Here is a 12,743-nt window from a genome sequence, read left to right as displayed (position 1 = left end):
TCACATGCGTCATTAAGATTGTACATTGAATAGTGTTAGTCACATGCATCTGATTGCTGGTGTATGCATCTGTGATATTGGTTGCCATACGGATCATGATGGGTCCTTTGGCTCACACATGCACTGCGGGGGGGGGGGGGGGTTGTCAATGGGTCCTTTGGCCCAGTACTCACAACTGCATGTTTTCATGTGGCATTCATGTTTGGGCACTTACCGGCATCTGCAGGTGGGCTCACTCCTGCCTCAGCCTCCCCAATCCCATGGATTCCCTCAAGGTGGAGGACGCTGCTGCAACGCTCCTCCCATGCTTGCAGCCTCAGTGGGGAAGGGGGTCCTCCGCCTGTCCCACTGCTGCGTTGGCGGTGCGTGGAAATGAGGTTGCGTACCCTCAGCCTCAGGTCGTCCCACCGCTTGTGGCAGTCCTTCACGCTCCTCACTGTCACGCCCACAGCGGTGCACTTGCGTGCAGCTTCGGCCCACACCTCCTTCCTCCGCTGCTGTGTGGCACGCCGTTGGTCGGCGCTGAACAGCATCTCCGCATTGTCCACAATGTGCTCCACCAAGACGGTTAGCTCTGCCTCGCTGAAGCGCTGTTTGCGCTGCCTCTGAGCAGGAATCCTGGCAGACATGCTGGTGGTCCCTTTTGGCTTCTCAGAGTTAGGATTGTGCTTGTGCTGACTCTGGATGGCAATGGATTGTGCTTTTATATGATGGCCGCCTGTGTTTCCTGTTTTGGCGATCATGGTATTTCCGGTTCCGTGTCCGTGGCGGCGGACACTGTTTTGCGCCACTTGTGGCTGCGTTATTTCCATTTCCGTGGGGTTTTCCGTGACGGCGGTAACAACATTTCCGAGTCCGTGTGGTGCGCGCGACCGACAGCGTGTAATCGGACGGTTTTTCCGCAACCTTGCGGACACGGAAACGTTTTTACCGCCGTCACGGATTTTGCACAGTCCCGGACTGGCAGGTTGTAATGAGGCCCATTGTGTTGGGATTGCAGGGGCAGGAGATACCAATCAAAGCAGCTATTATTCCTACCCTACTCGCCCCGGTACTGATAGGAACAGATCTACCGGAATTTGATCGATGGTTAAAGGGATGGTCTAGTAAAATTTTTTATTTAAAAAATAGATAGGCAACATAAAAAAAAAATACTAGCATTCTCCGTTTTAAAAACTTACCTATGTAAAATTTTGAGCTATTCAAGCTCAAAATTCGCAAAAGCAAGCACATGGGCGCATCCATTTTGTGAAATGGAGGCCCTCCTGTGCTGGCTTTTGCGGCACTAATGAAGGAAAAGCCAGCCAGCTGTAGTAAACAAAAGCTACCGCTGGGTGGCTTCCCCTTCATTAGTGCTGTAGGCGGAGGACGGGGACCGAAGACCAGAGGAGGAAAGCTGCAGCTGAATCTCGGTAAGTGTTATTTATTTTTTATTTTTTAAATAAGCACTAGCTGCGTTTTGTTTTCTAAGTTTTCCGGGCTGGAGGAGCCTGGAAAACTTAGAAATAAAACCGCAGCTTTAAAAACGTATTTATGTTTGCGGTCGCTTTTGAAGCAACCGCAAACATAAATACAACGTTATCGTGTTGGAAAACGCTGCGGTTTTTCTTTCCAAGTTTCTCAGGCTCCTCCGGCTCGTCTGAGCCTGAGAAACTTGGAAAGAAAAACCGCAGCGTTTTCCAACACAACCGCGTGTGTTTCTGCCTGCTGTGGCTGTGGTTATGTTTACATGCCGCGTAGTGTTTCTACCTACAGCTGATTTCCCATTTGAGGCTCTCGGGCTCCCTGTGGGGAGCCCGAGAGCCCCAAATGGGAAAGCAGATTCAGGCAGAAACAACGCGGTTGTGTTGGAAAACGCTGCGGTTTTTCTTTCCGAGTTTCTCAGGCTCCTCCGAGCCAGAGGAGCCTGAGAAACTTGGAAAGAAAAATCGCAGCGTTTTCCAACACAATAACGTTGTATTTATGTTTGCGGTTTTATTTCTAAGTTTTCCGGGCTCCTCCAGCCCGGAAAACTTAGAAAAAAAACTGCAGCTAGTGCTTATTAAAAAAAAAAAAAAAAATAGCACTTACCGAGATTCAGCTGCAGCTTTCCTGCTCTGGTCTCCGGTCCCCGTCCTCCGCCTACAGCACTAATGAAGGGAAAGCCACCGAGCAGTAGCCTTTGTTTACTACAGCTGGCTGGCTTTTCCTTCATTAGTGCCGCAAAAGCCAGCACAGGAGGGCCTCCATTTCACAAAATGGATGCGCCCATGTGCTTGCTTTTGCTAATTTTGAGCTTGAATAGCTCAAAATTTTACATAGGAAGTTTTAAAACGGAGAATGCTAGTATTTTTTTTATGTTGCCTATCTATTTCTTAAATAAAAAATTTTACTAGACCATCCCTTTAAGAGAGGCCCCCTTTGCCCAAACTGATCTAGTGGGGCCCTGCAGTCGAGAAAAATTATCCAAAACCCAGAAAAGGATGAACCGAGGGAATCAGGAAAAGTACAGACACATTTCCATTATAGACTGGAAAGTAGGGGATCATATGCCGTCATTTCGAACAGAAACGGGGTTAGATGAAACGCTGAAAAGAGCCAGAGAACAAGCCCTAAACGCTAGCGGGACCAACCCTACTACGCCTTACTTTAAAGAAAAACACAGATTAATATATCGAGTAACTCAAGGCCCTGATAACATAGAAAAAGAGCAATTGTTGGTTCCCCAGTCCTACAGGAAAGGGCGGATACAGGTGGCACATGACCATACCACAGGGGGACATTTAGCGGAGAACATGACGATAAAAAGGGTGTTGCAAAATATTTACTGGCCTGGAGTATACGCGGAAGTGTCAAAGTATTGCCAAGAATGTGGAATATGTCAGAAAACAAGCCCACATATACCGGCCCAGGCCCCGCTACAAAGGATGCCCTTGATCAAAGAACCCTTTCAGAGAATAGGGCTAGACATTGTGGGGCCTATGGAAACTACCAGCAGAGGATACCGGTTCATACTAGTGGTAGTGGACTATGCCACTAGGTACCCCGAAGCCTTTCCACTAAGAGGAATGTCTGCAAGACAAGAATGTGATGCCCTCTTGCCCTACTTTGCCAGAGTAGGGATTCCTTTGCAGATTGTGAACAACCAAGGACGTAATTTTATGTCAGTTGTCATGAAGGCGGTATGCAAGACCCTTGGAATCAACCATTTGAGAACCTCTGTGTACCATCCACAAACGGATGGGCTGGTGGAAAGATATAATAAAACCATCAAACAAATGATAAAAAGAGCCACCAGTCCCACTGGTCTGGGGTGGGAGCGAGTGCTGTCATGGGTGTTGATGGTTTTACGTGACACTCCACAATCTTCAACAGGGTATTCCCCATTTGAATTATTATTTGGAGGACAACCAAAATCTATCTTGGGATTACTGAAAGATACCAAGGAAAACCAGGAGGAAAAAACCTCACTGAATATGCTAATGACAAGAGAGCACATGGGAAAACTCTGAGATTATGCACAGGAAAACCTGGGTCGGGCTCAAGAAAGACAACAGGAATATTATGACAAAGGAAGCAGACCGAGAACGCTTAAAGTAGGAGACAAGGTGTTGGTACCATTACCCACTCACACCAACAAAATGCTCGCCCAATGGAAAGGCCCGTACAGCATCACAAAAATATTGGGCCCAGTTAACTATGAGGTAGAACAACCTGATAGGCAAAACAAACATCAGAACTATCACATTAATCTCCTCAAGTTATGGAAAGAAGGGGAGTCAGCTGTATTGTGTACAACCCTGGCAGAGCTGTCGGTCCCAGAACAAATGGTCACAAACTCAGCTAGCGGCATACAAGATGTGGGATAGGGAGGAACAATTGAGCAACACCCAAAGAACTGAGTTATTTTCCATCTTAGAACCTGTGGCAAAAGTATTCGAGTATACCAGGAAGAACCCATATGGCTACCCACTGCATCCCCACAGAGGCAGGCAAGATTGTACGTCTCCGACCCTACAGAATACCTGAAGCAAAAAGGGGAGAGATAGCACAAGAAATAGATAGTATGCTGAAACTAGGTACCATTATTCCATCCAAGAGCGCATGGTGTTCACCTGTGGTGCTAGTGCCTAAACCAGATGGTACCACACGGTTTTGTATGGATTTTAGGCAATTAAACACCATTTCCCGATACGAAGCCTACCCGATGCCCACAATTGATGAACTGGTAGAGAAGCTGCGAACAGCATCCTTCTTGAGCACCTTGGACTTAACCATAGGATATTGGCAGATACCGCTCAACCCGGCGGATCAGGAGAAAACAGCCTTCTCAACACCCCAAGGGCTGTTTCAGTTTACGGTGTTACCATTTGGGTTACACGGCGCTCCTGCCACGTTTCAGGCATTAATGGACAAGATCTTAAAAACTCTTGAACCATATGCGGCGGCTTATTTGGATGACAGTTATTTTCAGTAGAACCTGGGATGAACACTTCGAACATCTCACCAAAGTAATTAAATCCTTACAAAAGGCCGGGCTACATATTAATCCCAAGAAAACCAAACTGGCAGCCAAAACCACTAAGTATCTGGGATATTCGGTGGGAGGGGGGGGTAATCACACCCCTGGTGGACAAAATACAGGCCTTGAAAAAACTACGCATTCCAGAGACACGAAAGGAGATCCGAGCATTTCTAGGGTTCGTGGGGTATTACAGAAGATTCATACCACACTTTTCTACAATTGCGGCACCACTGACGGACGCCTTGAAAACCAATAAGCCGCTTAAAATTACTCCTGAAGCGGTGCAGGCCTTTGAACAATTAATACAGCTAATATCAACCCAACCGGTCCTACACTGCCCGGACTTCTCTAAAGACTTTTTTTGCAGGCAGATGCATCAGGATACGGTCTAGGCGCAGTGCTATCCCAGGGGACGGAACAAAACCTTTGCCCAATCGCATTCATCAGTAGAAAACTCCTGCCACATGAGATACCGTACTCCACGCTAGAAAAAGAATGTCTGGCCATAAAATGTGCAGTAGAGTCCCTCTGTTATTACCTACTAGGGCGGAAGTTTACCATTTGTATGGATCATGCACCTCTCAGATGGCTGGCCACCCAGAAGGATTCAAACCATAGGGTTCTGAGATGGTTTTTGACTCTTCAGCCCTATCATTTTGTTACAGTGCATAAACCCGGAAAGTATCAGTTAGTTGCTGATTATTTATACAGGGCACTGAACCGGCCCGAACGGCCTGGTTCCCTCGGGGCAGTATGTGAGGCGGTCAAAGAGGCAATGGAGATAAAAGACAGCCCCATTCTAACTTTCAGACCCAGCACCCAAAATGTTACATCAGCAGGACAGAACAAAACTACATGTCCCATAAACCACCACGGGAAATGGAGAACAGGTGGGGAAAAAGATAAAATGAACAAAGGGAAGCGGTATAGATACAGCCCTGTCATGCGGTACAGTGACAGATGCCCCCATAGCAATACAGGTTGGGATGGACAAACAGTGCATGGAGCAGGGTGGAGGTATGAAGGCAAGCTGGCTGCAGGTGTGGGACAAACAGTGCATGGAGCAGGGTGGAGGAGTGAAGGCAAACTGGCTGCAGGTGTGGGAAGTGGGCAGGAAAGGCAGGTGGAAGTTGAGGGGAGGAGCAAAGTACGAGTTAAAAGAAGCCCCGGGAAACTCATCAGTTGTCTCCCATTACAGCAGCAGCCCTGGCCGGAGACCACAGAAGTGGGAGGAATCCCCAGGTGATGTACACTGGGCGTACTAGGAGGCTGAAGGCTCGGCACCGCGGAGATCCTTATCAAGAGGCAGACCCTCAGCCAGGAGAGGCTCGAAGAGCGGCAGCGCCGGGAACACTACCGAAGCGGATTCACTGACAAGGAAAGTCTGGCCGTAAACCATTTTCAAAGGACAGTGTTTCCGTGGGTTTACCCTCTCTGTTTTTCGTTTTTTTAAAACCCAATTTGGACAGCTGGCAAAGGAATGGAAAGCTAGTGCCCGGGGAAAGGAATTTATGTGACCTGATAATTTTTGTTTTCAAAGAGGAGCCAAGCTTAAGAGGACATTCATGCGAACTCTGAATTGATTCACCCATTTTCCGAACAAGCCTGCTGAACCACATTTAAGCATGTTTTGTTGTTTATAATGAGAGGCTGTTTTGAAAGTTTAACACAGCAATAAATCATTCATTGTGAACCCTGCATTCCGACTACAGTCTACGACTTTACAGTGGTGGCAGCGGTGGGATTCAAGAGAACGCCAAGGCAGACAGAAAGGAAGCTGTGATAAAGGCACTCACCGAGGGGCAGCAGCAACTGCAACAACTTATACAAGTGCAAGGCCATCAGGCGCAGGCAGACAGACAAGCCCTCCAAAAAGCCATACAAGTACAAAGTGCGGCACAAGAGCAAGGACGGGAAGCTTTAAGAATATTGGGAGAAGCAGTGGTCACCACACGGACGCATCCCGCGATACCGTCCACGGTATTACAGAAATACTAAGTAGGAGAAGACCCCAGTTTTTTCTTTGTGAATTTTGAGATAATAGCCAGAGCAGCTCAATGGCCACAGGACAGATGGGCCTTCTACCTCGCACCCCTGCTCACAGGGCCAATGCAGGGGGCATACCAAGCTGCCAACCCCACAGGGGACACTCCTTATACCGAAAAAAACAGTGTTGGAAAGACTCGGTATGGATGAAGAATCCTACAGACTCAAGTTTATAGAAACCAGATTGAAACCCGGCGAAAGCCCAAGACAATTGTTCTACAGAGTGCAAGATTTGGCAGAAAAATGGCTACAAACAGGCACTGCCACAATAGGACAGATTAAGGATAAAGTAATGATGGAACAATTAATTGATGCCTTACCCGGACCCATACAGAGGTGGGTTAGGCAACATCACCATCTGTCCTTAACCGAGGCCATAGATGTGGCAACAGCATATCAGAAGGCAGGTAACACTCGGCCCATCCCAGCAACCCACTTGAGACCAAGTATGGAGACTCCCGCCTTACGCAGTGGGCCTTAGAAGGGGCCAAGCACCGAACCCAGGAACCGGCCAGAACCCCGACCTAATGGGATTGTTACAAAGGAACAGCACCCCAATGTTTCGAATGTGGGGAATGGGGTCATATTGCTCGATTTTGCTCCCGAAAACCTAAACCTGAACCAATGGAAATCGGGACCTTACAAACTCAGGAATACAGAAGGAAACGGTTACCTTATGTGATAGAAGTCACAGTGGACGGACATCCCCGTCAAACAATGATGGATAGCGGAAGTCGACAGATGGCCATACAGCCCCATGTGAGCGAGCAAGATCACGAACAGGTGAGAACCATTGGCATCAAATGTGTGCATGGGGATGTGAAAGGGTATCCTACCAAAGACATTGGGCCTCATTACAAGTACTCCGGTCCGGAATTAACACTGCCGGCAAAACCATACCGGCACCGTTTCCATGTCTGCCCAATCATGACCCGCGGCCCCGGTAATAGCACCACCCTCAACCGCCACCGCGGAAATAGGGGTCCCGTTAAGTCCGTCTGCACGGAAACCCCTCCGTTACCGTCAACACGAAACACCGTGAGCATCACAACTAGCGCGGACACGGAAATACCGGCAAAAAAATGGCGTAAATACCATGATCACGGTTGCGGAACCGCCGCCACCGCGAATATGGCGTTATACACTGCCTGCTGAACTGAATCAGGGCACAGGTGCACCAAATCAGCCCAGCTGGACCTAGCAGGCCACTGGGAGCCTACAAAAGGGCCACAACCAGCCCAACACAACACAGAACCATGCAGGCAGCAGGTCTAGTAGCACTGGGACTGGGCCTACCCAACCAACAGGCAGCACTGCACATGGTGGCAGTAATGGCGCAGAGGAGGCGGCGTAGGAGGCGCAGGCGGGAACCAGCCAACCCTGCAGCTATGGCAAACCCCATTGCCCAGCCAGCACGACCCCGCCGCCAGCCAGCAATACCACGCATCAGGGCCTCACCCTGGAACCTCACCCCAGGACAGATCCACACACTATACCGGCTGGACCGTGCAACAATCCTGCACATCACCGCCATGATTGAGGACAACATCAGCAGCCAAATTGACACCCCCACCGCCATCCCCCCCTCTTGAAGGTTGTCTCAGTACTGCATTTCCTTGGCACTGGCACCTATCAACACACGGTTGGTGAGCTGCACGGCATATCACAACCCTGTTTCTCAAAAATCCTGGTAAAGGTACTGGATGCCCTGTTGCACCATGTGTCGGAACACATAGCCCTACCCCGCACCCTCCCCGAGGTCATTGCCACCAAGTTGGCCTTCCATGCCATAGCAGGCATGCCAAATTGCATAGGCGCAGTTGACTGCACCCACGTTGAGCTGACAGTACCACGTGCAATTGAGGCGGTGTTCCGCAATAGGAAACAGTATCACTCCTTGAATGTCCAGATGGTTTGTGATGCCATGCAACTGATTACACACTGCTGCGCACGTTTCCCAGGCTCATCACATGACTCAATTGTACTGCGGAATTCCACGTTGCCACGGTACATGAAACGCTATGCCGGACAAAGCACCTGGCTATTGGGGGAGTACAGCTGACAATGCTACAACCCTGTCGAAGTGGTGTGTGTGTGTGTCCAGGCCAATGAGCATTGTGAGTGTGCCGCTGTAACCGCACATGCATCACCCCCCTTCCATCTACCAAATACACAGCGGATGCCAAACATGAAGGAAGACATGACAGGGCACCACAATGTGCCCGTGCACACGCTGGCACAGCCAATCCCGTCACTGTCCCATGAACCTTGTGCCACTGCAGACACCCACCCTCAATTGAAACACTGCCTTAGAAGGCACGAGAGGCGTGCAAATGAGACGACGTGTATTTACTACTTCCGTACAGTGGAGTCACTCTGCCATGTGTGGACAGCACTGCACCGTGACATGCACACAATCAAATGTCACCCGCAGGGCACAGTAAACATGCAAGTTAATGTGTAGGCCCGTATCCAGTTAGCGACATACATTGTGATGCCCAAAACATACCTCCATACACTGCATGGTACATATGCATGAATGAATGATACAAGAATGCACAGCAGCAGATGAGGACATGATGCCACAAAAACTGACATGTTCCCCCCATCTTCATCCCATGTAGGTGATGCGGCATATGCACTCACGCCATGGATGATGACACCTGTACGGAGACCAAGGAACAGGCATGAAGACGCATACAATAGGGCACATATCCGCACACGTGGAATGATGGAGAGGACATTTGGACTGCTGAAGGCCCGTTTCCGCTGTCTGAGCAGATCTGGCAGATCACTGCTGTACAGCCCAGTGAAGACGGGTAAAATCACGCTCGTATGTGCCATGCTGCACAATATATGCCTGCGCAGGAACATCCCAATGCCACCAGACGCAGATGAGGGGGATGGGGATGGGATGGCACCGCCTCCCCCTGGGGGTCCACATGATGGCCAGAGAGCACGGGATGCCCTGATTCGCATTTACTTTTGAGTCACAGCACATTCACAGAAATGCATGAACATGGTGACGACAATGAATTAATAGTTGCACTGCAAAATAAATGATCAATGTCCACACATGTATGTCTTGATTCGAAATGTGATGTATTGATGTAATAACAACAGGGAAGGAGGTGCATTGGTTAGGGAAGCTGTACACCTGGGGCCACCCACCACCCAAACGTGCCCACCCCCACCCAGGCCCCATTGTTCAAACCCCCAAAACTACATACCCCACCACCCAAATGTGCCCACCCCCACCCAGGCCCCATTGTTCAAACCCCCAAAACTACATACCCCACCATCCAAACGTGCCCACCCCCACCCAGGCCCCATTGTTCAAACCCACAAAACTACCTACCCCACCACCCAAACGTGCCCACCCCTCTCACACCCTTGTAGTCCACATGTGTCCTGCACTGCCCAACACACATGCCATCACTTCCATGTGCACTTCTGTGCCTGTACAACCTTGCCCGAGGGACCCGTTAACCTACTCGAGCACCTCCTTGGACTGGCAGTAGTGGAGCTGGATGGGGTGGTTGTGTTTGATTGTGCAGAATCTGGGATTGGGGGCATCCATGCCAGATTTGCCTGTTGGCCAACCAACATGGCCTCTACAAGCCTGGGGGTGTGGTCGTTGCCCTCCTGCACATAGCGTGCAAGGGTTACTATAGTGCTCGCAAAGCGTCCGATGGACCTCGACAGGCGACGCACTGAGGCGCTGTAGCTCTCCCTCTGCAGCCTGGATTCCTCTAGCTGCCTCTCCACCAGCTGGGTGAGGGTAGCCTGCTGCGCCTCCATCCACTGCATGCGGGCATTCAGTTCGGCCATGGATGGGGTGGGCGACCTCATGGGACTCCCCAGTGATGTGGGGCTGAACTCCAGCTCATGGAAGGAGCCCAGGTCTTCCAATGTGGGCATCTCCCCCTGTGGCCCCGTTTCCGAGTGCTCTTGCGGGGCACTGTTATCACTGAAGGCCGCCCCCTCTGCAGTGCTGCTGCCTTCGGTGTTGTGTTGGGTGGCCATGATAGGTTCCCGTGGCACCTGTCTAGACTCAGGCAGTGTGGAGACGGTGGGGATGTCGGTGGTGGTGGTGGGCGGCACATCTGTAGTGGCTGGTAATGTGGCCAGAGGTGCAGAACTGCCGGCAGCATCCTCCTGTGTGGTGGCGGTGGCTTGTGTACTTGCCGGTGCAGATTGGCTGGCCTGTTGTGCAGTATCACTGTCACTTGAAACGGCTGTGGGGACACAAAGGGCATGCAATTAGTGTTGTTGTGGTGGCAGATAGCTGCATCACATGCGTCATTAAGATTGTACATTGAATAGTGTTAGTCACATGCATCTGATTGCTGGTGTATGCATCTGTGATATTGGTTGCCATACGGATCATGATGGGTCCTTTGGCTCACACATGCACTGCTGGGGGGGAGGGGGGGTTGTCAATGGGTCCTTTGGCCCAGTACTCACAACTGCATGTTTTCATGTGGCATTCATGTTTGGGCACTTACCGGCATCTGCAGGTGGGCTCACTCCTGCCTCAGCCTCCCCAATCCCATGGATTCCCTCAAGGTGGAGGACGCTGCTGCAACGCTCCTCCCATGCTTGCAGCCTCAGTGGGGAAGGGGGTCCTCCGCCTGTCCCACTGCTGCGTTGGCGGTGCGTGGAAATGAGGTTGCGTACCCTCAGCCTCAGGTCGTCCCACCGCTTGTGGCAGTCCTTCACGCTCCTCACTGTCACGCCCACAGCGGTGCACTTGCGTGCAGCTTCGGCCCACACCTCCTTCCTCCGCTGCTGTGTGGCACGCCGTTGGTCGGCGCTGAACAGCATCTCCGCATTGTCCACAATGTGCTCCACCAAGACGGTTAGCTCCGCCTCGCTGAAGCGCTGTTTGCGCTGCCTCTGAGCAGGAATCCTGGCAGACATGCTGGTGGTCCCTTTTGGCTTCTCAGAGTTAGGATTGTGCTTGTGCTGACTCTGGATGGCAATGGATTGTGCTTTTATATGATGGCCGCCTGTGTTTCCTGTTTTGGCGATCATGGTATTTCCGGTTCCGTGTCCGTGGCGGCGGACACGGTTTTGCGCCACTTGTGGCTGCGTTATTTCCATTTCCGTGGGGTTTTCCGTGACGGCGGTAACAACATTTCCGAGTCCGTGTGGTGCGCGCGACCGACAGCGTGTAATCGGACGGTTTTTCCGCAACCTTGCGGACACGGAAACGTTTTTACCGCCGTCACGGATTTTGCACGGTCCCGGACTGGCAGGTTGTAATGAGGCCCATTGTGTTGGGATTGCAGGGGCAGGAGATACCAATCAAAGCAGCTATTATTCCTACCCTACTCGCCCCGGTACTGATAGGAACAGATCTACCGGAATTTGATCGATGGTTAAAGGGATGGTCTAGTAAAAATTTTTATTTAAAAAATAGATAGGCAACATAAAAAAAAAAATACTAGCATTCTCCGTTTTAAAAACTTCCTATGTAAAATTTTGAGCTATTCAAGCTCAAAATTCGCAAAAGCAAGCACATGGGCGCATCCATTTTGTGAAATGGAGGCCCTCCTGTGCTGGCTTTTGCGGCACTAATGAAGGAAAAGCCAGCCAGCTGTAGTAAACAAAAGCTACCGCTGGGTGGCTTCCCCTTCATTAGTGCTGTAGGCGGAGGACGGGGACCGAAGACCAGAGGAGGAAAGCTGCAGCTGAATCTTGGTAAGTGTTATTTATTTTTTAAATAAGCACTAGCTGCGTTTTGTTTTCTAAGTTTTCCGGGCTGGAGGAGCCTGGAAAACTTAGAAATAAAACCGCAGCTTTAAAAACGTATTTATGTTTGCGGTCGCTTTTGAAGCAACCGCAAACATAAATACAACGTTATCGTGTTGGAAAACGCTGCGGTTTTTCTTTCCAAGTTTCTCAGGCTCCTCCGGCTCGTCTGAGCCTGAGAAACTTGGAAAGAAAAACCGCAGCGTTTTCCAACACAACCGCGTGTGTTTCTGCCTGCTGTGGCTGTGGTTATGTTTACATGCCGCGTAGTGTTTCTACCTACAGCTGATTTCCCATTTGAGGCTCTCGGGCTCCCTGTGGGGAGCCCGAGAGCCCCAAATGGGAAAGCAGATTCAGGCAGAAACAACGCGGTTGTTTCCCGCAATGCCGCGTTGTTTCTGCCTCAATCTCCCCGTGTGGAGCCCAAGAGCCCCAA

The sequence above is a fragment of the Ambystoma mexicanum genome, chromosome 2q (assembly GCF_040938575.1).
Source record: "Ambystoma mexicanum isolate Mex_15411 chromosome 2q, UKY_AmexF1_1, whole genome shotgun sequence".
Taxonomy (NCBI): Eukaryota; Metazoa; Chordata; class Amphibia; order Caudata; family Ambystomatidae; genus Ambystoma; species Ambystoma mexicanum.
The sequence above is the reverse complement of the archived record's forward strand: the minus strand, read 5'-3'. Positions refer to the sequence as shown.